Source organism: Pezoporus occidentalis, unplaced genomic scaffold, assembly GCF_034315485.1.
Source record: "Pezoporus occidentalis ecotype Australia unplaced genomic scaffold, CSIRO_AGI_Poc_V1 ctg82, whole genome shotgun sequence".
NCBI lineage: Eukaryota > Metazoa > Chordata > Aves > Psittaciformes > Psittacidae > Pezoporus > Pezoporus occidentalis.
Window position 1 is genome coordinate 1421468 of NW_026916181.1, and position 25242 is coordinate 1446709.

The 25242-nt window shown below is 42.0% G+C and overlaps 2 long non-coding RNA genes across 2 annotated transcripts; one reads left to right on the forward strand and one right to left on the reverse strand.

Annotated features, from left to right (window-relative positions):
- The first annotated feature begins 757 nt into the window (after positions 1 to 757).
- Positions 758 to 9631, forward strand: LOC134156134 (uncharacterized). Its single transcript, XR_009961833.1, has 3 exons — positions 758 to 3839; positions 4627 to 4685; positions 8362 to 9631. It is a non-coding gene; the product is annotated as an uncharacterized LOC134156134 (long non-coding RNA).
- LOC134156133 (uncharacterized) lies at positions 2578 to 24777 on the reverse strand. Its single transcript, XR_009961832.1, has 3 exons — positions 24713 to 24777; positions 21510 to 21589; positions 2578 to 2700 (listed from the first exon to the last, which is right to left on the reverse strand). It is a non-coding gene; the product is annotated as an uncharacterized LOC134156133 (long non-coding RNA).
- Between the last annotated feature and the right edge of the window lie 465 nt (positions 24778 to 25242).

Consider the following 25242-nt stretch of genomic DNA (forward strand, 5'->3'; position numbering starts at 1 on the left):
TGGTGCTAAGGTGATGAGTGTTCTGTACATGTCTGGGAGATCTTCTCCAAGAAAGACTCACCAGGCAGCATCTGCATCACTTATCGAATTACTCCCCTTCTCATGTTGCAGAAATGTTGCTCTGAAGCACATGTACTAAGAAGAAAGAGAGTTCATTTACATCCTGTGTTTTTCCAGCACTTCTTGCTTCAGTCTGTGCTCCCTAGACTCAAATATTCATTGGCCCTGCAACACCTAGCGGTTAGGTACCATTTCATGAGGTAACCAAATCCTTGGTGGAACAGAAGCTTTAAACTCACATTTCAGGGAGTGTGGGATTATTAGAAGGATCTTCAAATATCTGCTTCTTTGTAGGAATGATGTAGTATGGGGCCATAGAGGCCACTGGTTGGCATCCTCCCTGCAGAGATGCTTTTATGACTCCACCATCACTTTTCTCTTGAAAGTGGGTGCTAACACCAGTCATACATCCCTCTATCAGCTGGCCAGGTTTATGCACACTGTTTTGTGTGGAAAGAAATGGAATAGATGACTAAGAAAAGCAACCCTAACTATTGTGAGTGGCAAATTACTTCAGTTGTAACCAGCCCTCTGAGCAGCTCTCAGTTTGTGGACAGCTCTGGGTTCAAGCAGTTGAATGAAATGCAACAGCCCACATGTGAGATGTTGAGGAGGAACTCTGAGGGTATTAATGGTGTCTCAGCAGTGGAGTTAAGCACCTAAAAAAACCAGCAGGGCTATTGGGTGTAGGAACTACAACTCAAGCGTTCTTCAGGGCTGCATTCACTGGGACTGTAACCAGCCATCCTGACTGTGGGGCTGCATCTCAGGGGTCAGCTCTTCTGGTAAAAGCCACACACCATGTCAAAGGTATTGTTTTTCTCCCATTTAGGCAAGTTCCCCAGACTGTGACCTCATTTATGCTGTAATAACATCTCAAAATTAGCAAGCATCCTCCATGGGGATTTGAGGACATTTAGCACCTTTTAGAGGGGACTGAGATTTTGCCAGGCCTGGCCCTAAAGCTTTATTTTTCTACCTGGACACCTTTTTGCAAACATTTTGCAGAAGCTGTCAGTAACCTGGTAGGAAAACGGTTGTTACCAATTTGGTTTAACAGCTCCTTGTGGTTATTTTTTAACTCTGCACCTTAATTGAAGTGGAAAATAGAAATTCCTGTCAGCAGGTGTGCATCTGCTTCTGAAATCTGCCAACATCACATGGCATTCATCATGTCTTGCAGACTGGCGGATCCCTGAAGCCTTTCCCAGAAGCTCTTGTTGGCGAAGGATGGTACAGACACTTCTGCGAGCACTCTCCTTATGAAGATCTATATGAAGCTGTGGTAGCAATTAGGAATGAACTGGTGGGAAGAAAGATATTCTGAGATCACAGCAGGATTTATAAGGGTACTTTTTCACAGGCTCCAAACAAGTAATTTTTATAAACTTTGCAAAACAACTAATGTAAGGTCTTGTGTGTGACTATTGAAGAGCTTTCAGGACATGTCTGTCTCTGCTATGAATCTACTGAATGGTCTTCAGTGACTCATTTTGCATCCCCATGTCTTTGTTTCACCATCTATAAATTAAGGGTAATTGTAATGATTTCCTTGCTAGTGTTTTGAGAAGTATTTACAATACAGTTCAATACACAAAACCATTGGCAATCAGTGTTTCTCTCCCCTCTCCAAATACATCTACGTGCTTTTCATTTAATGTGCCTGCACCAAAGTGTGGAAAGCAATACGGTCTGTGTAGTGATTTTCAGAAGGAAAAGAGTGGAAGCAAAAAAGAAAATGAAAGAGAGAGCTCCAATAATTGCAGTTTGGAGCTGCCCGGTTGTGTTTCTAATACTACATCTCCCACTGGTGAGGCTCTGGAGGTAGAAGCTCCTTCCAACCCTCCCTGAAAGGGAAAAAAGCTGCTGTCAAGAAATACATTTTGGTTAATTTTAATGAATTTGATGAAAACTTATTATCCTGGGTTTTTTGTTTTTTTTTTTTTTGTTTGTTTGTTTGGTTGTTTTTTTAGCAAAGTTTTGAAGCAAGCCAGGCTGAGTTTGGGTACGTTATGCCAGATATCTAAAGAAAGAGCTTTCTCTGTGAGGTTTGTGTAATCTGGAAAACTGATTCTGTACATGGTGTGTAGATCCAAGTACTATATTCTTTGAATTAGGAGATGCGAGAGGCTGGCACAAGAGGTTATGTGCTAAAGGAATGGCCACGCTCTGAGGTTACAGAGATGAGTCATGTCTCCATGAAGGAAGCCCTTCTCTATGAGGGCACTGTGGTCTGTGTCCATTTTTGTTAACATGCTTGCCAAGTGTGGTGAGTGGCATCCTGCAGAGTGAGGGAAGACAAATCATGGTACAAGGGCACACAATGCAAACTCGACTGGGAGAACTTGAACTGGAGAGTTGATGTAGGTGAAGCTTACACTAGATAATTCTCATGCATTTATCAGAGTTGGATTATCCCAGTTCAAGCCATCTTCAGGCTTCTGTAATTATGGATTGTCACTGTGATCTAGAGGAGGGTCATCTAAAGGAAACCTTTGAAAAACAGTGTTGTTGGAGCCTTCCTTGATATTGACTTTATTTTGGGGCTTAGATCTTGGCAGTGCTAAAGCCAGTGAAGAGTTTTACTATTGGCTTCAGAGTGGTTAGGCCATAAGGTTTTTTCTTAAGGAAATTTCTAGGCTAGAACACAAAACAGAACAGTAGTGTAAAGGGTCTGCTTTTTTCTATAATTGCCTTCATTGCTGACATTCTATTTTTCTTCAGTCAGTCAACTCCTGCCTTAATTACACTTTAGAGAACCTATGGACACCAGTATTTGCAGAGCTGATTCCCAGAAGCATTTGCAAACTTGCCTTGTTTTTAAATGGGCTGAATTGTGTTGCCTGTTAAAATAAATGCACTTGTCAAATCCCTTTCTTCAACAGCCTTGCCTTACACCTTGCCTTGACAGTGTAATAATGTCTGTAAAAACAACCTAAATGCCACTTTCTACCTACAGCCACTTCTCAGTCCTCAAATGAATGGCAAGAAGGGGGTGGGGGAGAGAGAAATACTAAACCTGCATGCTGGGATAAGTGTCATAAGGCTAAGGAGCCTTTGGCATCACTCACAAAGACTGGTGAGACTAGGACAGCTGTATGTACTTAAGAAAATGCTGGGGGAAAAGAACCTAAGAGGAACTGATGGAAATACTCTATGCAGATTATTAAGAAGAGAGGAGAAACCATTTATTTGTTTGCTGTTGTGAGGTTTGTGGCTCTGGGAGGGATGCTCTGCTTGGCACCTGACGGATCCCCTGAGTGATGTGCTCTGCCCAGAAGCTGGATATGTCTGGTCCAGAAATTTAAGAGTTAAATAACTTCCCATTGCTGAGTGGGATACAGGAACAACTTTTCCTACTGCATCAGCAGCTGCCAACAGAACTCAGTGACAACTTTATAAATCACACCTGAAGCAAATAAGAATGCTGTGTTCGAAATGAGCCCTTATCTCTTCTTGTTTGCACTTGGCTATTTTGTTTCTAAAGGTCATGGGTGGAAGCAGAAGGAGCAGTCACAGGGTGATGTATGTTGCCTTTGGCACTAGGTGATTAATTTGCTGTTAGGGCACAGTAACGTGAAAGTGAATGGCAGAAGCTGGCGTGAGGGATGAAAAGAAGAGGTGAAAAAAGTTATGAAGCAAGCATGTTAAAGAAAAGTGAGGGGAAAAAAAAATAAGAGATGTATCTGCACAGCCTCCAAAACTCATGTAGCTGTTGAGGAAAATGGGAAAGACAGATGAAAATCAATTATTTCAGCCAGCGTCTGTCTTCTTTTTTGGTAAATGATGGAGAATCACTTACTTCTGTGTCCAGAAGGGGAAGATTTCCTTCTACCTGGTACTTCTCAGTTGCCATCTCTATCTAGCTCGTACACTTGCTGCTTACCTTAGCAGGGGTCGCTGTAATAAAAATGCCATATTTACTCATGTATTCCCTAACCTTTCAGCCTGGAAAAGTAGTGGGAAGTGGGAGGGGAGCTATTACAGAGCAGCAGCCATTATACTTACTAATAAGGCAATAAAAGAGTTCACACCAGAGGTCTGAACTTACTCTTAAGGTAATAGAGAGTTCAGACATCCATGCAGCTCCTCTAAAATATTCTTCCTGGCCTGGGTCATCACTTTTGGAAGGGCATTTGATGATGCAAATCTAATTTGCCTTCTTGTGAAATTGTTTTAGTGGTTAATACCCCAGACTCTAAAAAATCAGGGATTTAGTTGAACCTGAATATTCTGAACTTTAGCTCTTTGTCATTGGATCTTGGTATGTGTCCACCTGATAAGCTGCAGCATCTGCCTGTAGTTGGACAACAGCAACACAGGACAAAAATCTCAGCAACCAGGTCCTAATACACAATGATTCTTTGAGATACATGCTCTCTGTCACAAAAATCATTTTCCTTATTAAAAGAAAAAAAGCACAAACAAACAATTTGCATAAGGTTTCCTGGCAAGTTCTGGTGTTGAAGCAATCAAGCAAGCACAAGAAAGACCATTTTAATATATGTCAAATTGGACACTGCAAACCTTAGTCACCTGAGAAAATTTAAGGCAATTCTTGTCCAGCTCAGGAACTCAAAGCACTTTGAAAACACGAAGGAATTAAACCACGTGTCCTGTCTGAGGTAGGTGAAGTATTTTTATCCCCATTTTATGGCTGGGTAAACTCAGACAGTGAGAGGTTAAGTGACTTGTTCAGTATCACAGCTGGTTGGGGAATGGAAGAGGTGAAACCACTGGCAAAGGCTGACCTGTAGAGTGTGTGTGTTTATGCACACGTGAGCAAGAGTTTCTTCCCTAAAAGCACATAACTCCATGTCCTGGGTTCAGCAGTAGCAGTCATTACCATGACACTCCATTTTACTGGTTTAAAGCACATGCCTTTTGCAGGGGGTAGAAATGGAGCCTGTGGGTGAAAAAATCAAGATGAGGTCAAACAGGAACACAAGGACAAGCTGGCACAATAGTAGCTGGATAAAAGGATTAAGGAGTGGGCTGTGTTGTAGAAACAGGAAACAATGTCTCTTTCTGACTTGGTTGGAATTAGTTCAAAGTGCCCTGCATGGGATATAAAAGTCCTGGGCTTAGAGGGGAGCGGGCAGGCCCAGCATACATGTTTAGATGTGACCCAGCAGAGCTAGAAGTAGGATAGAGCAGTAGTTCGAGCCAAGACTCTAAAACTAAGGAGCTGAAATCCAATTCTTTCCCTCTTTTAATGCCTTCTTGGGTGAGTTGAGCAAGCAACTCTCAACAGGAATCATCTGCTTTCTGTTAGAAGTAAAAAATGGGCATAAATCAGCTGCCAACCCATGGCCAGAGGTCACTGGAGATGCCAAAGAGGGTGGGAGTTTGATACGGGTCTGGCAGATGCAACACAAGATTTACAGGTAATCCAGCCGTCTGGAGGAGTCGCTAACATGTTGACACTCCATGGCCTACCAAATGGTACTAGGTGCCTATTTAGGCACCTGAATCTTCCCTTTTACTGTATGAAGACCACACAGGTCAGTGTCTCCATTTGAACTAGAGATATCCATGTGTGTATGGCCAATTGCACTGAGACTGAAGAGTAAAAAGGCAGATGCAGACTGCAGCATGGATGGAGCCAATGTTTAGTAATAGGTGGCTGATATGCGTGCTGGTACCTCAGGGATGTGATCCAGTCTGTCTGTATGTACACGTGATGGCTGTCACTGCCTTGGGAAGATCACCATAACATCACAGAGATAGCTAGAGGAATAAAAAGTGTCAGAAGCCAAGGAACAATTGTCAAACAGGGCACCAATACCAGACTGAATCTCAGTTTTAATTCCAAGATCATTGGTGAAATTTATGCAAAACTGAGGTTCTTATGATCATGGAACCTGGTATGGAGGAAAACAGGTGCTTGTCAAAAAAGATAACCCCAAAAGATAACCAAGGAATACTAGAATGGAAAGCAGGAAGCACAATTAAATGAATACGCTGAAGGTTTACATTTTGCCTGGGCCATTGTGTTATGATCTTTACCAGATATTTAGGGGTAGAAGGAAAATACTATTGCACCAAGCTAAGTTTCTAAAGGTCCATTTCCAACCCTTGCTTCTACTCTAGAGGCTGTGATGTGATACAGCATCCAGTCTGGAAAAAGAATATGCTGATTTTAGTTCTCTTTTACCACACTTTCTTTATATTGCATACTCATCCTATGCAGAAATTATTTTTACATGACATCCAAGATGTCCATTCAGCTGGAACTATAATTTACATAAATTATGAATTATACTGCACATACGAATCATTTGACTTATGGTCTGTGGTTTTCACTCCTCTCTTCTACTTGGTTGCTTTTTCAAGGCTATCTCCTACATGAACCTGCAAATTCCAACCCTGACTTCAGCCACCATCCTCCCACAGTGATGTCAGTTTGCTACTATGGAGACAGTGACATCACTAGAATGTCCAGCAGATGACAAATTTCAGGTGATGGAAAACCAATACACGCTTCTCTGAAATGCAGATCCTGTTTTATTTTCCATGCTTGTTCTGAACTGAAATTGTGCATTGTAGAAGAAATATCCTACTTTGAACAGAGAAGAAATATTTGGGTTTGTGTGTTTTCTGCATGTCTGCCAAATCAGCCAGAGGGCAAGATAAATTCTTAAACCAACAGTCCAGGGAGAGCAAGAGGCAGCTTCAGCAGGTGATTTTCTGAGTACATGAAGAACAATGATGTTCACTGGAAGTACCATCTCTCCTTGGCTGTAGAACAATCTTAGGAGCTTGTTTCAGTTGTCAGTGAATAGCAGCAGCCAGTTGGGTTTCTTCAGGTGTGCAACATGCACAAATTGCTGACAGACCTGACACAAGGCCCATGGGAAACCTTCATGAGCTGGTGAGTAGCCAGACTGTCTGAGGACATGTCAAATGGCCCTATGTGTGAGCAACTGAATCAGACAGACCCCTGATGACTCACCTAAAATCCTACAAAAGGACTGTGGCAGTAAGCCCCGGTCTTGCTCTGTTAGATGTTAAACAACATCTCTGCTCCTAGCTCTGTAATTCCTGTCAACTTTGGATGAATATCTCTGAACCCTTCTCTCTGGCAGAGGCCATATTCTTACCCAAAGAAAGATGGTTCAGAAAACCATCTGAAAGAAATCTCAATGATCATAAGCTGTACCTCACATAAAGGAAGCATCAAACACAGAAATTTTACCATGGCAAATATTCATATATAACTTGTACTCTAATAACAAATGTTCCATGCCTTCTCCAAAGTGACATATCCTTTCACTGTATTACAGGTGGCACTAGAAAGCTTTTTCCAAAGACAATATCTCAAAGAAAATATACCTAAAGGAGGCCTACAAGAAAGCCAAAGAGGGACTTTTTACAAGGACATGTAGTGGTAGAACAAGGAGAATGGCTTTACACTGAAAGAGAGGGGATTTAGTTAGATAAAAGGAAGAAGTTCTTCCCTGTGAGGGTGGTGAGGCCCTGGCACAGGTTGCCCAGAGAAGCTGTGGCTGCCCCATCCCTGGCAGTGTTCAAGGCCAGGTTGGATGGGGCTTGGAGCAACCTGGTCTAGTGGAAGGTGTCCCTGCCCATGGTAGGGGGTTGGAACTGGATGAGCTTAAGGTCCCTTCCAACCCAAATTATTCTATAATTCTATGATTCTATGAATATTCACGTTGTCTCTCTGTAAACTGGTGCTGTTTAAACATCTAGAGATGAACTTACCTACCTAAGGCTCCCTTTGTAGTCGATCAAGGTAAACAAGCATTCCTAAAATAAGATTCACTGAACCCATTCTAAGTGTCCATATCAGGATAACATACTCAATCTTTGACTTGGCTGCTTCTGTGACTATTTTCAGTAGCACAAAGAAATCCTGTCCCATTACTTTATCATTTCCCTGAAGAAGTATTGGTTTGCTTCTTCTAGCCAAAGTATATGGCCTTGCATATAAGATAGTTTAAGTTCTTTGATTTCCCCTCTATCTTTTTACTTCCAGAATAAAAAATTATTTCTTTCCATCTTTGATCATGTTATTTTTTTCCAAATCTGTGATCATTTTTGCTATACCCCATTCCCAACTGATCTTAAAACTGTGTTAGAAACAAGAATGATAAAAATTACTCCAAAAGTTGGGTTAGAAAGACAGAAGAAGGACATATAATCTAATAACAAGGCCATACAATCATGACTATTGTAGATTTGGCCTAAATCTTGCCTGCTGGGCTCTTTCATATGGCCACCTTCAGATAATCAAGTTTTTGCTTTCCTCAGAAATACATTTAACCCTTGACTTTCCCACAGAGGCTGCCAAAGAGATGACTAGTAGCTTCAAAAGAGCAGTAGTGGCTTGGACTTGACAGGCATCTAACTAGGAAGGACCACCAGCTTGTCTTTATGGAAACCATTATCCCAGATACCTCCGGGAACTGACCTTACGATGCTGTTGGCTTTTGCCACCTTGGAACCACTAACCCAGAAAAGTGGATGGAACTTAAACCCCATTTTCTAAATACTGGGTTTGTATTGTTTTTGACTGATCCTCCCCCTTGGGACTCCTAATTAAATTATTTACGCCATGTGTAGTACTGAGGCAGTAATTACAGAAGATATTGCAGGATGTGTCTCTGCTGAAGCTAAGCAAATAAGATTAGAATTCTTCCTCCCAGATCGGCAGTGCAAATTAAATATTTATTCTTTCATGTAGGGAAAATGTCAGCTGTTTCAAATTACCTGTGAAAGATCTCAAATGATTTGGAATCATGAAAGATAAAAGTCTGACTTCTGATTGAAAATATTCTGTAGGTTTAGGGTTCTTTTCCACCTTTTTTGTCTCTTTGGACTAAGATCAGCCCATGAAATTAATACATTCATGCTATTCGTTTTTTCCTTTTTCCTTCTTCTTTTTTTTTTTTTTTCCATTTGTTAATGTTAGTAAGGTGTTCTAGTCAGAACTGATCATTTTACATTTATAGCCTGTAAAATTCCAGGCTTAAAAGGATACTGTCAAGTCAAATTTGGCTCCAAATTAAGGCTTGGCCTGGGAAAAGAGACATGAATTCTAATCCCAGTGACCTGGTGTGTGACCTGCTTCACCTCCTCATACCTTGATGTGCCTCTAAATAAAATGAGAGATACAACGCTCCTTTCTGCAATTACCTGTATCGCCTGTGACAATCTCACTCTTCCAGGCGCTACAAGACATCTTTCCCCCCTGAAAGAAGAATGATGCGGAAAGAAAGGTTATTTGATAGTCAAAGAAACAAGCTGTGGAGCCATTTTTAACATTACAGGACCAAAGTTGTCACTATTGCAACTCTGCTGATTCTAAATGATGTTGAACATGGCCCAGTGTGTACATTCCATTTCCTGAAGGACGTCAGTGGTGAAACGCAGCCAGTTAGAAAATGCAACCCAAAGAAAATCAATCCCCGTGCTCCACCTGTGCAGACAAGTTCACTCACATCCTTATCAGTGCCAGCCCCAGCTCTGACCTCAGGCAAATTTGGAAGTCACTGGTGAGGCTGTAGGAAGAAAGACAGCTTCATGAACCCTGTAAAGTTTGACCTCTTTTTCTGTCCCATCCTGCATCCTATCTTGTTCTCAAGGGTTATTCCAGGAGGGCTGCAAGGAGAATATCTCATGGTAGCAAAGCAGCATGTATCTTCTAGAATAATTCCTTTGTGTTCAGGGCTCTGCCAAAGCAAACACTTCTCCCTTCTCCTCTCATAAATGCAGTCTTTCTCCTGTTCTGTAAATTCCCCCACATACAGTAGACCTATTATCAAAATAAAGAACAATAAATAATGTGGTATGTGGAGCATGGAGCAGAAGAATGCCCACAATCTTACCTGAGGTTGGTCTCTGGCTGCAGGAGCTGTGGGAATAAATATCTGACCTGAGCTTGATCGCTGCCAGGCTGTGTCCCTCCAGGCTGAAATGGCCACATATATATCAATGAATTCCTGCTCACTCAAGCAATAGAAATACCTTGTATCTACCTGTAGACTGAGGAAATTTTGCACAAGCCAGTGTTTATCTCACACTTGAATTTGGCTTTCCAAGACACCCTCACCTAGCCATGGATGGTGGATAATATCCCTGGTGGATACCAGGAACAAGCCAGAAAAGGTTCTCTTCCCCCTCCCAAGTCAGGAATGAGCAGGTGATGAATGTTACAAGATGCCTGATACACATGTGCACCAGTCCCAGTGACAGATGGTGACTGACTCTTCCTACTCAAAGAGCCCATCTGCCAAGAGGGGAAGACTTCACAACCCCCATTGCTGAAGCCATCACCTCTCCTCTGTTTCAGATGGAATTAACAGGCCATTTATTTTGGGGCAGAAGAGGTGAATGTGACTGTTGGGATCAGCAGAAGCAATTTTCTGACTGATAACTTATTTCAGTGCATTCCTTTTCAATGCAGCCCATGAAAATGATTAAACCCCTGCAATGTCTTACCCACCCAAAACATCTGTGGGCTGCCCACCCAGACAAAATCCACACAGGTTTTTGCATCTAATCGGTGGTCCTTCTGAGTTGTGCTGCACCCCAGTACTCTGAAAACCCCTGACAGCTATGGCTTAGGGCCAAGCAATGGTTTGAATGGTGGTGATTTTACAAGCCCTTCCTTGTGTGACTATTTTCACGCCCCCTTCCTCACTCTGCGAAACACTAGGGGACAGCCATAAATTTGTGATACATCATCGCTCGCACTCCAGGCTGAATGCAATATTCCCTTGGCGAGGCTTCATTAAGAGGAAATTCATGCCTTAAACACCTTGCAGTCTGCATTTTTGACAAGTCATCACATTTTTGTGTGCCCTGCTTTATTTTAAAGCCCCTCTAGTAATGACATTCCTGAACAGAGGCTGCTTTGCAGCTTGCAGAGGGGGAGCCTTTGTCATCTGGGACCAGTGGAGAAGGAAAAATGTGATGTAGAATACATATTACAATGCAGGGGAATAAACTGTTGAGTAATTTTTTCTTCTTGGACACCAATACCACTGTCCTTTTTTGGCAGGCAGGTCAGGACAGCAAGAAGCTTGATGTCTTGAATCAGTAAGAAAATTATCACACATGAGCAGAACATGAGGAAACTTGTATAATAGTACAGAGTACTGCTTTATCTATACAAGACCCTTTGGGGAAGCTGTCTTCTAACTTCAGAGTCCACCCTGAATTGTCAGTTTTTCATTGCAATGTTGTCCCCTGCCTAACCAACTTTTCTCATAGGTACCAGCAGTGACCTCTCGAGTCCCTAGTAGAGCTTTCCATGTGTCTATTTGCACATTTCTAGCTCTCATCCCCTAGCCCACAGCAAAGTTGTGGCAGAATGTGACTTACAGATTTAAGCATGAAAAGAAATCTGACTCCAGGGTTTCTCCCCAGAATGGACAGGCTCTCTGTCCATTCAGGACAGAATGAGAGATCTCTCTTTAAAAAGAAATACTTCTATTTGAGAAAATAAGTAAACAGCATCCAATGCTTTCCAGCTTGGATAACTAAGGAGAACTACCCAAATCCACTTATACACATAAAAATAGAATGATCTCTCTTTGTGTAGATCCTGGGGATCTTCACTGTTGGATTGCTAAGTGATACATAAGTGATTTTGATTTTGTTTTTATCTCTATTAAACTCTCACACCAAAAAAAACCAAACAAACCAACAAACAAACACAAGGCCTCCTAACCTCCAAATAACCACTAAAACCTACCAATGCGTTCAACCAATACATCAGCAAGACTCCTCTACTTTAAAGACCTAAAGTTCCTACTGTCTGTGAAAGCAAAGAAATCTGTTTTGTTCTGAATGTTTAGATAAGCTGTAGAGCCAATTGTAATGATTTAAGATGACTGTTTTAAGATGACTATCCAATGCATTTAACCAATATATCTCCTACAGTGACAACTTAATGGGTTATGTGAGTGGGAACTCAAGCAGATTTGCTTCAACTAGTTTCATGAGTTTTATCCTGTTGATTCTGGACTGAAGAAAATCATATGTGATGATAACTCCTGATGTAGCTGTGCTATGAGTTAGGAACCAAGAGCCGGAGAGCTGGGATGAGCATCCTCAGACTGTCACCTCTTCAGTTGCAATTCCTGACTTCAAAGATCATCTGCTTGACACCCTCAAGCTGCATGTCCCACTGCTGAATTCCCTCTGTAAAACTGATAAGTATCAGAACAATTGTATGGTACATTGTAAAGTCTGCCATGTTAGTGCTTAGGTGAACCGGGTTTAGGTGAATCACAGAATCATAGAATCATCTGTTCAAATCTTAGCAAAAGAGGGCTATGAACCAGGGTGTACTCAGTACACAGAACATCACAAGTTGAGAAAAAAAAACATTTTTCATCATCATCTAAGGAGCTCACTACTACACAGATCAGATTCACTGAGTTCACAGGCCCTGTGAGAGTCACACTGTGTAAGAGGTTTCTTGTCATTCAGGTTGAAATCAGAAAATGGTCTGATGGTCTGATAAGGCTGACATACAGCCTAAACACAGCCTGGGCATGGGAATAGGCAGGGAGTGGACAGAAATTAAGAGAATGCAGGATGAAGCCTGTGAGAATTAAATAAGACTATAGGTGGCCACCATAACCTACTGTCTACATCTATTTTGCAAGCTGTCTGTTTTACAAATGCTACAGGTTCCATCCACAACCAAAAAGTAATTCTCTTGCAACCAGTGTCAAGGATGAACATTGCAAGAAAGTCCCAGTGGGTCACTTCTAACTCTTTGGTTTGTACCACCAGTGATGATTCTACAACTGGGACCTCATCAGTGATGTGCAAGAAAGAATTAATTGTGTTCTCATAAAATACAAAAGGGTGAGGCTAGTGTCCTTTACGAGGTGATCATGTAATCACAGGCCCCATGGCTGGTATGCCAACTGGGCTGAGAAACGAGACTGAAACCCTTCAGATTTAGCGATTTCTTGCTGCCAAAAATAGTTTCAGTTCCCCGCCTTCTCAGACCAGGATGACAGAGTGTAACCACACATACCTACAGCATTTACTTTCACCATGAGGAGGTAGAGCTCAAACACAGTCAAGATAATGTGGCTTAAAACTGCCATCCATTACACAGTTGTATGAGCATGCCTTTTGCCCACCCCAAATGCAAGGTCAAAGCTCACCCCTTTCCCATTAAGGGTTAGCTAAGCCAGAGCACATCATACATCTGAAGACTATGCACATGGACAGGTCCTATAGCTGACCCATTAGCTGTGAACTCATTAGGCCACTGGACTTAATCACAGGTTCTCTCCCTGACCAAAGCAAATAAATATGTTTCTATTCTTCATGAACTTATATCTGCCCATATATTTTTTACAGCTGCCATCATTAACATCATTAATTTTATAAGCAATCTACTATCTAAACTGTAAATTCCACCTTTTCTTCGTGGTTTATAATTTGACTGTGAAAATTGGGCTGAAAATTTGCAGTTGTCCAAGACATGTTTCACCCTGGAGATACCTTACCACAGAAATGGTGCTTTCTTTTTCTGTAAGAGAAAGAAGTAAGAAAGAAGATGTAAGAGAAGAATTCATCTTGATTTTAGAGCTGGAGAAAGTTCAGATAAAATTCAGCTAAATACATTTTCAAAGAAGGTTTTTCTTTGATAAAGATCACTGAAATAAAAGAATCTGGAACACCTACTGATTCAAAATGTAGGCAGTACACTGCTGCTGCCTATGCAGTCTCTGCAGTATCCTTTCTTTTTGGGCCTGAGCAAGGGTACAAATAATGGAAAAAGTAAATACTCAAGGGCAGAGGTCCCAGGCTGCCTGTGGATTAAAAGGAAGGATGGATTTATCCTCAGACCTGAACCCTCCCCTGTGGAGCTGTCAGGCCCAGGATCTAGGTGGCATTTGAACACCAAGATCTCCTGAAAGCCAAAGGGAGTAAGGAACTTAAGTTGCACAAAAAAATTGTGCTTCAGGCTTACTTCTGTCCTGTAACAATTCTTTACGAAGGCTCATGGTTTCAAGAAGACTGTTTATCAATTACTAATAAAAAGGATTGCCAATGATTAGAAAAGCAATCAACTAACTCACAGACAAGATTATAGAATCATAGGATCATAGAATCATACAGAATCATAGGATGGTTAGAGTTGGAAGGGACATTAAAGATCATCCAATTTCAACCCCCCTATCACAGGCAGTATGAAGAGGTAAAGAAATACACATGAAAACATCAGCTTCAGAATAAGTGCGGCTACAGAAAAGCTTTCCCCAATGGAGCTATTGCAAGACTCTCCGCTGAAATACATGGCAAAGGTATCTACAAGGAGGGTGGACAGGAGCAGAAGGTGGAAAGACATAGGCTGGATGAAGTGACTTGTCTAAGGTTTGCGGGGAAGGACGGCAGACATGAAGACTGACTCCAAACCTTTTGACACCTTAAGCTGCCTACTTCCCTTTCAATCTTGCCTTGTTTTCCCCTTAAGATCTGTTTGAGGGTAAATATCTACAGGCTGCTTGAAATAACTTATCTTCCCTTTGAAGACATTTAAATGTTTGCTTTTCTTACACTTCATGGATTTCTTCATTTTACGTCCCTTCTCTTTGCTTTCATTCAAGAGGATGGAATGAATTAACAAGTAGCATGTGAACCTCTGCTCTTTTTAGTTACACCTAAATACTACTAAGCCTATTAAGTTTATTCCTGGAACTGTCCTGTGCTACCACCCCCAATAACATTTCTGTTCAGTAGATTCCATTTCCTTTGTTCTTACTTCATTTACTTGCAGCAAGGGACTCCAGCAACCATGAGCTTGCTGCTAATTAGCTGGCAGTAACAGCCTCTCGTTATTCAGGAGGCTTGGAGAATGTTTTCTCGGAGTCACATGGTGGGACAGCTTTTTAATAACAGCCATCCTGTCTAATTCTGCCTTTCCCTGACTCCTCATATGGGTATCCAAGATGAGCCCATCGGTATTGCTGGGGGGAGGGTGTGTGTGTGTGTGGGGGGATTGTGTATTTTTATAACAGCTGGAAAAGGAGAGAAAACTATTTTGTGACTTTCTTCTCCAGAGATTTTTTCTTCCTGCGGTGTGTCTGTGAAGGGTCAGGGACAATGTGAGATGTGACACCTGTCACTGCAGAAGGATGGGAGAAGCAATTGTCTCCCTCCCACCTACCCTGTACACCAAGAAGTCCATGATGCCCCCACACTAAGTAGAAAACTCATCCTGTTAGTTATGTGTGGCAATGTGGACTTGCAGCCCAGAAAGCCAACCATATCCTGGGCTGAATCACTAGCCATGCGGCCAGCAGATCGAGAGAGGAGATTCTCCCTCTGTACTCCACTCTTGCGAGACCCTCTCTTGCAGTCCTGCATCCATCTCTGGAGCATCCAACATAAGGACATTGAAGCAAGTCCAGAGGAGGCCATGAAGTTGCTCCAAGGGCTGAAGCACCTCTCCTATGGAGACAGCCTGAGAGAACTGAGCTTATTCAGACTGGACAAGAGAAGGATCCCAGGAGACCTTAGAGCAGCTAAGCTGCCTAAAGGGGCCCATAAGAAAGCTGTAGAAGGGATTTTGACAAAGACAGGTAGGAATAGGACAAGGGGGAATGGGCTTAAACTGACAGAGGGGAGATTTACATTAGATATTAGGAAGAAATTCTTTGCTGTGAGGGTGGTGAGGCACTGGAACTGGTTAGCCAGAGAAGCTTTGGATGGCTCACCCCTACAGGGCTTTGAGCAATCTGGTCTAGTGGAAGGTGTCACTGTCCATGATGGGCAGGGGCTTAGAACTAGATGAGCTTTAAGGTCCCTTCCAACCCAAAACATTCTAGGAGTGTATATTTTGCCACCATATGCTCCTTACAAAGGTCCTTGATTTGGGTATTCACACCGTGGTTCTTCTCTCTTCTGCTCTGGGACTTTAACTTCAATTGACAGAAAGAGCTGGCAGACAGGCGTACTAGTGCTGGTGAGGATTATGCACCTCTGCCTGGTGGGTTTCCCAGTCTCCTCCTCCACCCACTACTGTACACAGTGGAGAGAGGGGTACAGGTGCCACCCCACTTCATGGCATGACAGATGTTATCTTATTGCCCAATCAGGAGCATGAACTTTGGGTATCAGGCTTCCAGGAGCAGTAGAGTTTAAGACACACACCAGCAGGCTTTGAAGAGCTACAAACCTCCAAGCGTCTGCCCCACTTTCCAGTAGGTCAGCTGGTGTTTTTCCTGGCAAGTGCAGAAGTCTGGTGATCCAGGGAACCCACTAACCCTCTCCAAACCCCAAAGATGCAACTTTTGGCACATGCTGGTCACCAGGTGCCTCTCTCCTGTCTGAGCAAAACAGGAAATGAGTCAGGAGGGAAACACACTCAACACGAGGAATTGCCCTCACAGGGCTTGAGAAGAGACCACCTCAGAGGTGTTTGTTGTTCCTTGGCAAGAAGGATGCATCTGGACACCGTAACCTGAAGTGACATGGCTGTGTGCTGTCAGCAAAGGGTGGGGACAGGTGGAAAAATCTGGTGTCTTCTGACACCTTATTTACTCAAATCCTTCTGGCTCATGATGATTCCTCTGAATCCATTTCTCAGTCATCAGGAATGAATGTCCAGAGCTTGCGGTGCTCTGCACTTCTCAGGGATCTGAATGAGGGTGCCAGAGGTGTAGGTTTTCAAGGAAAGTGCTGGCACCTTCTCTGTGAGGTGCCAGGATCATGCTGGGAGGTGCCAGTCTCTGTTTGAGGAAGAGCAACACAGCATATTTTAAGGTCAGCTCTTCAGTGAATCACAGAGAGGGAGGCAGCACTTTTGGGTTCTGGCTGGCACCACACCAGCATGCTTCTTGCGCCATGACTTTGCTCTCTGGCATGTATTTCACACCTCCCTCTCTGCTGCTAACCTCTGGCAAAGCAAGCTGCGTGCAAAGAGAGGAATGACATCTACTCCAACATCACCTTGGGCCTGCCATGAAACTCAGTTTCCAGCCAGTCAACTTCATAAATCCTGCACCCTTGGGCTAAGGGGCTCCTACAGCCTCCAGAAGGGGAGAAGCAGCACACCTTTCATTCCTGAGAAGGACACTGAGCTATCTATAGGTTTAAGGGTTTCACCATTGATGAGATCATAGAACTGTGGTGCTGCGTGCTTTTGAACATGGCCTTCTTGCACCTTCACGTCCCTCCCCTCTTGGAGAAGTCAAAGCATTTTGCCGTGTTTCTGGCTCTGCCCCAGCCTCTCCACAGGATGCAAATCAGTGTGGGAGGCTGCTCAGTGTTCCTATTTATCATTTCACTGATAGCCGCACCCTACAGCTCCAAGAAAGGAGGAAATGGAAAAGCGTGGCTGTGCTCCCAGCAATACAGCTATTATCATCTCCCTATGACCGTGATCAGGAAGGCATAGGAAAGGAGGAGGAGCACGTCTGCAGGAAAGTGACACAAGCTCCTCTCCTGTTACATCCACTGCAGGAGTAGGTGGGGAGGAACCAGACTGAGAACTTCTGCAGCGGGCAGCAGCCCACAGATCCTTCTTGTGTTGCTTAACGCAATGCAGAGGGGCACAATGTCCAAAATCACCTTTGCTGACTTGCACAGAGGATGCATTTGAGCGTCCCTGGTTCTGAGCAACCGTTGCAAGTACAGAGCAATCCAAGAGGGCACTGTGCTGTAAGCACTTTGGTGCTGTATGCTCCTCTCCATCAAAGATACCAGTTACACTATGTCATGTAGGCAGGCTTGTTTCCAAATCCTCCTTCAGTGGGATTTTTCACTTAATTTTCATTTATAAGGTTTGGTGGGTTTGGTTTATTTATTTTTTTTAAAAATAAGGATTTTTCTTTTCTATCTTGGAGGGAAAAAAATGTGTTTAGTCACTATTGCTTCAAAGCAACTGTCCTTTTTGGAGCAAGGAAAAGAGATCTGGTCTGTTGTTGTGAACTACTGAAGTCCAGTTGATCCTTTGCCTACTGTGAGCAAATTGCAGTCGTGGGTACTAGCCCATGTTTTCCTGAGATTTTGCATTCATTTAATGACCTGAGCTTTGCAAAAGACAGACGCACAGCCAGCTGTAAGTCGCAGTGTGCTCAAGCAATAATACGTGATGTGTCCTGAATTCTATAGCTTATATAACTCACCTTCAGTATAGAACCTGGGATGATCAGGAGAGGACTTCATATCTCTTCTTCAAGACACAGCATAATAAACTATCTAAACTGCACAAGCTAGAATCTTTCATGAGTGTTATATTTCAACCCAAGCCTGAAAACAACAGGCAACTTTCTACAACCAAAGACTGCTTTAGGCTAAATTCGAAGGCCCATATTCAGAGAAAAGTAACCTGATTTCTGAGCTGAAATACACACAAGTTGCAAGGCTGGTCCTGCTCTGACCATAAACCTTGGTCTTTATTCCAGTGCCTAAAAGTGGATGTAGGACATCACTTTGAAGAGGTACTTTTGTTTCTTCTTTTTTAACAAATGTCAAGAAAGACCAAAATCAAAGAACAGCAAAAGGCTGCTTTAGCATCAGTATCTTCAGTATTTAAGAGTATGCAAGAGCTGATAACATGATGGGGGATCCCTGTAGTGTGCTGGGACACGAGATGGGAGAAAGTCTAAGAGTAAAGGCTGGGGAAGGTGCAAGGCAGGTTCAGCTTGATATTTGCTGGGATGACTGATAGCTCACAGCCATGTATGAACATGAATGCTTGAGGCTGTGGAGAAACATAAGAGATGATCTCTGATGATTACAATAAACTGGACCAGTATTTCAAGAACAACTCATGCAGCCTGTTCTCAAAGTACTAATCGAGGCTCAGGTACCACTACTGCTGATGGACTGCAGAGGTAAATGTTCTGTGGCTCATTTTAATTTTGAATTAAATGGAGTTAATACTAATTCTTGTGCTGGAAAAACCTGAGGATAGTGAAGACACTCCTCTTAGGAGGAGTTGGCATGAGTGGGAAACTTCGCCCTGAACTTCAGGCAGGGCAGGGTTTCCAGCTTGTAACTGATAGACCGGAGTCCAGATGAGAATGTTTATCCAAGAATTAGTGTGTGTAAATCTCCTCAACTCCTGTTTATCTGCCCTTTTTGCTCAATGCCATGTACTCCTTTCTGCTTGTCTAACAGCCCGATTCCTGAAGCTCAGAGACTGCTGGGATCTGACAGACAAGTCTCATACAGACATCTATGGCCGGAGTGGAAAGACCACAAGTACCAGCCAAATTTATACCATGCAGGTGCACATTTAGTCTGATCCCCTCCTTTTGTCCAGTAAAAAAAGTCAAACAGTAGATCTGAAAGCAAAATATTTTGTTTGTATGAACTCCAAAACTTTAATCAAACATGACTGTTTGCTACAACACTGTGATTTGCTCTTTTGATTAATTTGTGGGGTCTTTTCTGACAGAAAGGAAATATCAGTCATCATTGCCTGGTTTATCTGTGGTGGGATTTACTTGAATTTTAAACATCGTAACCTGACCCAGATTGCTTTCGTGATTAAAGGATGGAAGAAAGCATTTCAAGGAAGAATCATCTCCCATTCTAGGAGGAGATGAGGATAGCAGGTTCTACCCAGACTCCACTGTCTGTCTTGTCAGTGATTACCTCAGGCAGAGATGTCTGCATTGGAGATAGTTGTATCAGCCAGTATGTATAACATCCACATTGCTGCTGATTTTACCTGTAATTAGGATTTCAAATCCTGCAAACAGTCTCTGAAGTCTTCTAAGAACACCAAAATTCATGACGAATTAAAGTTATTGGTTTACTCTCTGAATAGAAAGGAAGAACAACTACAGTTAAATCCTGCAGAGAACTGGGAGTGAGCTATTAAGATGTCAACTCCCCACAGTTTGATGTTTTGGATACTCAAAGTTGCCATAGGCTCAGGGTTGAAATGGGTGAGTTCATAGAAGTAGCATCAATGAAGAGTTACTGAGAAGAAAGACAGCCCCCGTATTTCAGGAAGTACTTGAACTGTAAATTCTTCGAAGTTGGGAGAATATTTGGGGAACTATCACTATGCTCTTTGCCTATCCTTACAGTCTCTGAGGCATCTGCACTTGGAAATTACATTGAATATTTATAGAAATAAGATACTGGGCTGGACGGGTCTGTGACTGAACACATACAGCTATTCTTACATCCCTGACTACTAACAGCACATGTGCTTACAGAAAGGAAGGACGGGCTGCTGTTTTAATATATAAGTCCCTGATAAATACAGAGCCCATAGAACTGACTTTAACATTAAGGAAATTCAGAAGAATTCAGCTGAGTACAAGGTGGAGCTGTTAACTTGTGACTTTATTTTTTTGCTGTTTGTTTGTTTCTTTTACTCCAGTTATCAGCTTCACATGTGAGTATTGTTTCCAGATGTTGTATATTTCCCAAAGCAAGAGGATCAGCATTCTTGTTTGGTAATGAGAATGGTATAAGAGTGTATATTGAATAATTGCAGAATAATGAAAAATGTAAGCAGTGTTTGAGACAAGCTCAATGTCCAGGTTTTCACAGCCCAGCAAGTTCTGCTGTGAGGCTGCTGTGAGGTTTTCCTGACAGACTGTACAGTCTTAAAAATGATGTTTAGACTTCCCAGCTAAGCAAGTTGGACGGGGTGTGTGTGTGAGAGATGGACCTCTAGATTCCTAGATGTATTTCTCCAAGGAAGATGTTCAGCTGGTGTAAATTGGCACAGCTGTCTTCCAGCAATCCCCTTGGTGCACTGACACTTTGACTGAGAGACCGGGGAGCTCCTGCCCCTCCCCGCACACAGGAGGGTAAGGCAGATGGAGTAGGCATTTGGTTACCCTATATGTTCTTATTAATGACTTCACGGCTTGTGTATGAGAACATGCAGAGGTGGGATGGAGATATCATTTATGCACAGTTCCTAAAACTCTTTTTTTTTTCACATTTATCCCCAAGTGCCCTTCTTCCATGTTTTAACCCAGACAAGGCAGACACTTCAAAACTTGGCTGTGGTTCAGCAGTCACTTCTGTTTAGAATGAATTGCTTTACATCCTGCAAACAGCTTGTGTTACACAGTCCATATGCCTCACATTCTCAGTTCAGATACTCTATTTGACTCTCCAATCAACTTGTCCTGCAAAGCAAGTGTATGTGTCAGAAGCAGCTCAGTTTGTTCAGTAATGGAGCAGTACTGCATTAGCAATTTGGGTTAGTAATTGTTAGCATTTCTTTTACTGGGCAGCAATAACTGAGCTGCTATTTTTTATTACAGCCATGATCAAAGTGCACCAAAAGATATTTATATTCAACATAAAATATAGACACATTTTAAACAGATGTCATATTCAATAAAGAAACAATAGATAGGCAGAGAGTTTGAGGATTAATTTATTTTATCCAAATAAAGGAAAATTGATACTTTGTACCTTATCTGTGGACTATGAAGTAAACCAAAAGTGTCTAGCTTATTTGTAGTTACCTGCATCATCCACAGCCTTCTACCCAGCTGTTACTGGTAGAAGTCACTTCTCGTTCCCATATCCTGGAGGAGCCAACTTCCTGCAATATATTGAAAAAAAAAAAAACCTGCAAGAAAGATGTTAGTACTTCATATTCCTTTTTAAATCTTTCCATGACCTTCATGGGCATGGTGACCCAATGATGTAAGCTATCTGTTAGCTGTCTCTCTCAGCTGATAAATGAATGAAATTTATACAAAATCTAATGGACACACAAATGTAAACCATTACTTTCTGGGGAAGGTGACAAATACAGAGAGAGAAGCAAAATTATAAACATTCTTCAGTCAAGACTTTGGTAAAGAATAAGTCTTTCTACATGCCTGCTTTTACAGTGTGTGTATTCTGTGTGGTCATGTCTTTGCCAACTCAAATGGACAAAGATAGGCAACATTTCAATGTTTTTTCAAAGCTGGATGTAAGTCATATTTTGTTAAATTCCTTTAGCAAGTTTTGACCTTTCAAAGAATATCTTGGATGTCAGTCTATGGCTTACAATTTCCAGGTTGCAGCAGAAAAAGAACCCAAACCCTATTGTTTACAACTGCTTCAACACAAGCTAGGAATAGTCTTCATTAGATGGTTTTAAGAAAGATGATTTCAAGAAAGATGGCTTCATGACATACATTCAGGCCATGTGTATTCAATGTATTAGAGGTTGAATCAACACACAAAATTAATGGTCTATGAATGAAAATATCATTTTAGTGAAAGCTGATTCCAGGTTCTGTCTGGCTGATTAAAGGAAAGGCTCTGTCCTCAATGACCTATGTGCTTAACAAGTCATAGAAGTACTCCTACTGACTAAGCCATATTTGACTACACTTTGAATACAAATCTTTTTCCTGAGCTAGTCCTACCAAAACACTGCCTCCAGATGACCCAGGTGTATCTGAAGACCAGTCATTCAAGCAAGGGAACTGGTGTTGTTTGACATTACTTGTACCCACAGGGATCCTTGTTTTATGAGTAGCTACAGATTGCTGAAGTGTATTAGTGACAGCAGCTTCCTGTGCCACCTGCTTTTGGAAAGGACTTCAGACGTGGATTCTCATTGACTTAATATGAAATTATTAATTGAGGAAAGACAGGAGGCAGGATTGAGCTTTCTTTGGGAAATCATTTGTGTCAGCACCATTTAGGCACTGGTTCCAAAGTCTGGAAAAGTGCCAGGAGAAAAGCAGTCTCAGTAAATTTATGTAGGCCAGGGAAACTAATTTTATTAGGTAAGGAGATAGGCAAGCTCCCCAGGAGTTATCTCAAAGGCATTTCCTCCAATTGTTTAGTTCTTTGCTTTTAGCATCACACATTCTTCCTTCCCCTCCTACTAGAGAGTTTACTCTGAGCCGTCCAAAGGCTAGAGGCATTTGTCATGGAAGCGGCGTGTAAAAGGCAGCATGCCATAGTATCCATTGTATGTCAACAGCTCTCTCTTTCAAAAGCACTGTAAACAGGTTGCCTTTGTGGCTTCCAGGTCAGGGAAGTTTTTTGTTGTTTTCCCAAGTATTTAGTATCTTGTCCATTTCCTTGTCCATGTCTTATGATGCTCCATAGCACTTTGACATTTATTAGCTGTGTGAAACACATTTTGGAGGAACCATTTAATCATTTCTGACCTCTTCTCCTTCCTCTCTAGGGGAAAAGGCTGCACATCTACTGCTCTTCAATATTGCCTGTAGTCATGCTAGGCTTCTGCCCAGATTCCACTCATTGCTCAATTCTGCTTCTTTTGTGTGTGCTCTTAGCCTCTCTCTCTGGCGGTGGCTTCTGCTAAACACATCAAGCTTGCCAACACCATTGGACTTAAAATTCAGTACTGGGCTGTTACCATGACTCACCTAATGAAAAGGAACTATGAAGTAGCTGATTTGATCCTTTGGCCATTTTCAAAACGTGGGAAGCATTCCATTTACTTCCACGTGCCAAAAGTTACAGCTGTATCTGAATGTTCTGTTGAAGAAAAATAAGCATATAACAAAGCTCTATTTGTCTGAAATGTTTTATATGTCCATTTAAGGGTAAGATGAATTATGTTCTGTTTGTCTCTGTTGACTATACAGAGCTTGAGATGACAATCATAGATGAAGATATCATAGAGCAGCAAAATAGGGCTTCTCCTTGTGGGCAGAACAAGCCAGGAGCTGAGGAAAACCACAGCCCAGGCTGGTCTATACTCTCACTAAACTTAAGCAGACCTCCTGGACCAGTGAGTGGAGAGTGGAGCTCCCAGGGGAGGCTGGATGGTGCAATTCAGGCCTGTTAGTGTACTCAGGGTCCTGACATAGGTGGGCATTATAGATATGGAAAATCCCCTACCCTATATGACTTGTCACGATGGAAAATCCTAGTAAAACTGAGACTGGAACCTAGATCTGCATTTTATCATGAAATCTCAGCTGTTAGCTCTGTCAAGCATATCTCCCGAATGAGTTCCACAAAGGTTCTTCGGTTTCCATTTTAGTGGTCACTATGTTTATTTGTTATCTTGAAAAATGACACCACTCTAATGGATATCATTAAATAAAAAATAGCCTGGGAACAGAGTTTCCTTTTCACTCAGTTAAATCTATTTGGAGCGGCCATGAATAAAACCACCAGTGAAATCCTATGAGAGATACAGTACAATGTTATATTGCCTACTCAGGCTAAGTCACAATTAATACTACATTTTTGCTTTCCAAAAAATTGGCCATTTTCAAGAAAATGTTGACAAATTGAAATATTTTAATACAGAGCTTAGTGTGGGTAGCTTCTCGGGAGAAAATTAAGGGATAACGTGGCTAAAGTTTTTAAGTATATGCAAATACCTGCAAATAAGTCAGTCAGACAAGACTCTGCACATGCAAAAGTTATGTCACCATAGTCAGTACTGCTGAGGAAATAAAAGTGAAATTCGCTTCTTCGTAACACAAATATCTAAATCAGGTCAGATGAATTGCTGTCTAAAACAGCCCCCATAATGGAGGAAATTAAAACGTAGCTGGAGTGTTGCTGAAGGTAGAATGTTATTATCCTACACTGATGCTTGATTGAATAGTTTGCATTTTTGATAGATATGCTTACCATTATCCCCATTCAGATTACTACAAGAAATAACACTGTTACTGAAATAGAAATCAAGCAGCAAGGTGAGTGTTGTTAATCAAAGGAAAGAAGCACTTACACAAGGCAAAACCTTGCTGGGAATTCCCTATCCCATTCAGATTTCCCACCTTCGTGTCCAGCAAAACAAACAACATAACATACTCAAAATGCTGTAAGAGTAAAATTCAACAAACTGTATCCTTTTAATACCTAAACTACTGAATTTATGTTTTCATCGACAGCATTTAAGAGACATCTATCTCACAATACCCATTTTCATTAGCTGAATACCAACTCATATGTATTTACACCACTTCCAGATTAATATCACCATTTAGGCTACTGTGACCTTAAAATTCATCAAAATTCTCCTTGTCAAAATAGCCTTGACTCAGAAACCCCTTAGGTAGTTTTCCTCCTCAGAAAGTACCAGAACATCCTCAATACCCCATCTCATTACATGCCAGACCAACAAATTAGCACATCTGATAGCTTTCCTGCCTTGTCACCCAATTAATGAAAACCAGATGCCTTCTCTGGTGTCAAATGCAAATTGTTTCCCACATCCCATTATGCCAAAAAGCATCACTTCCCAGGGTTCCCAGGGGC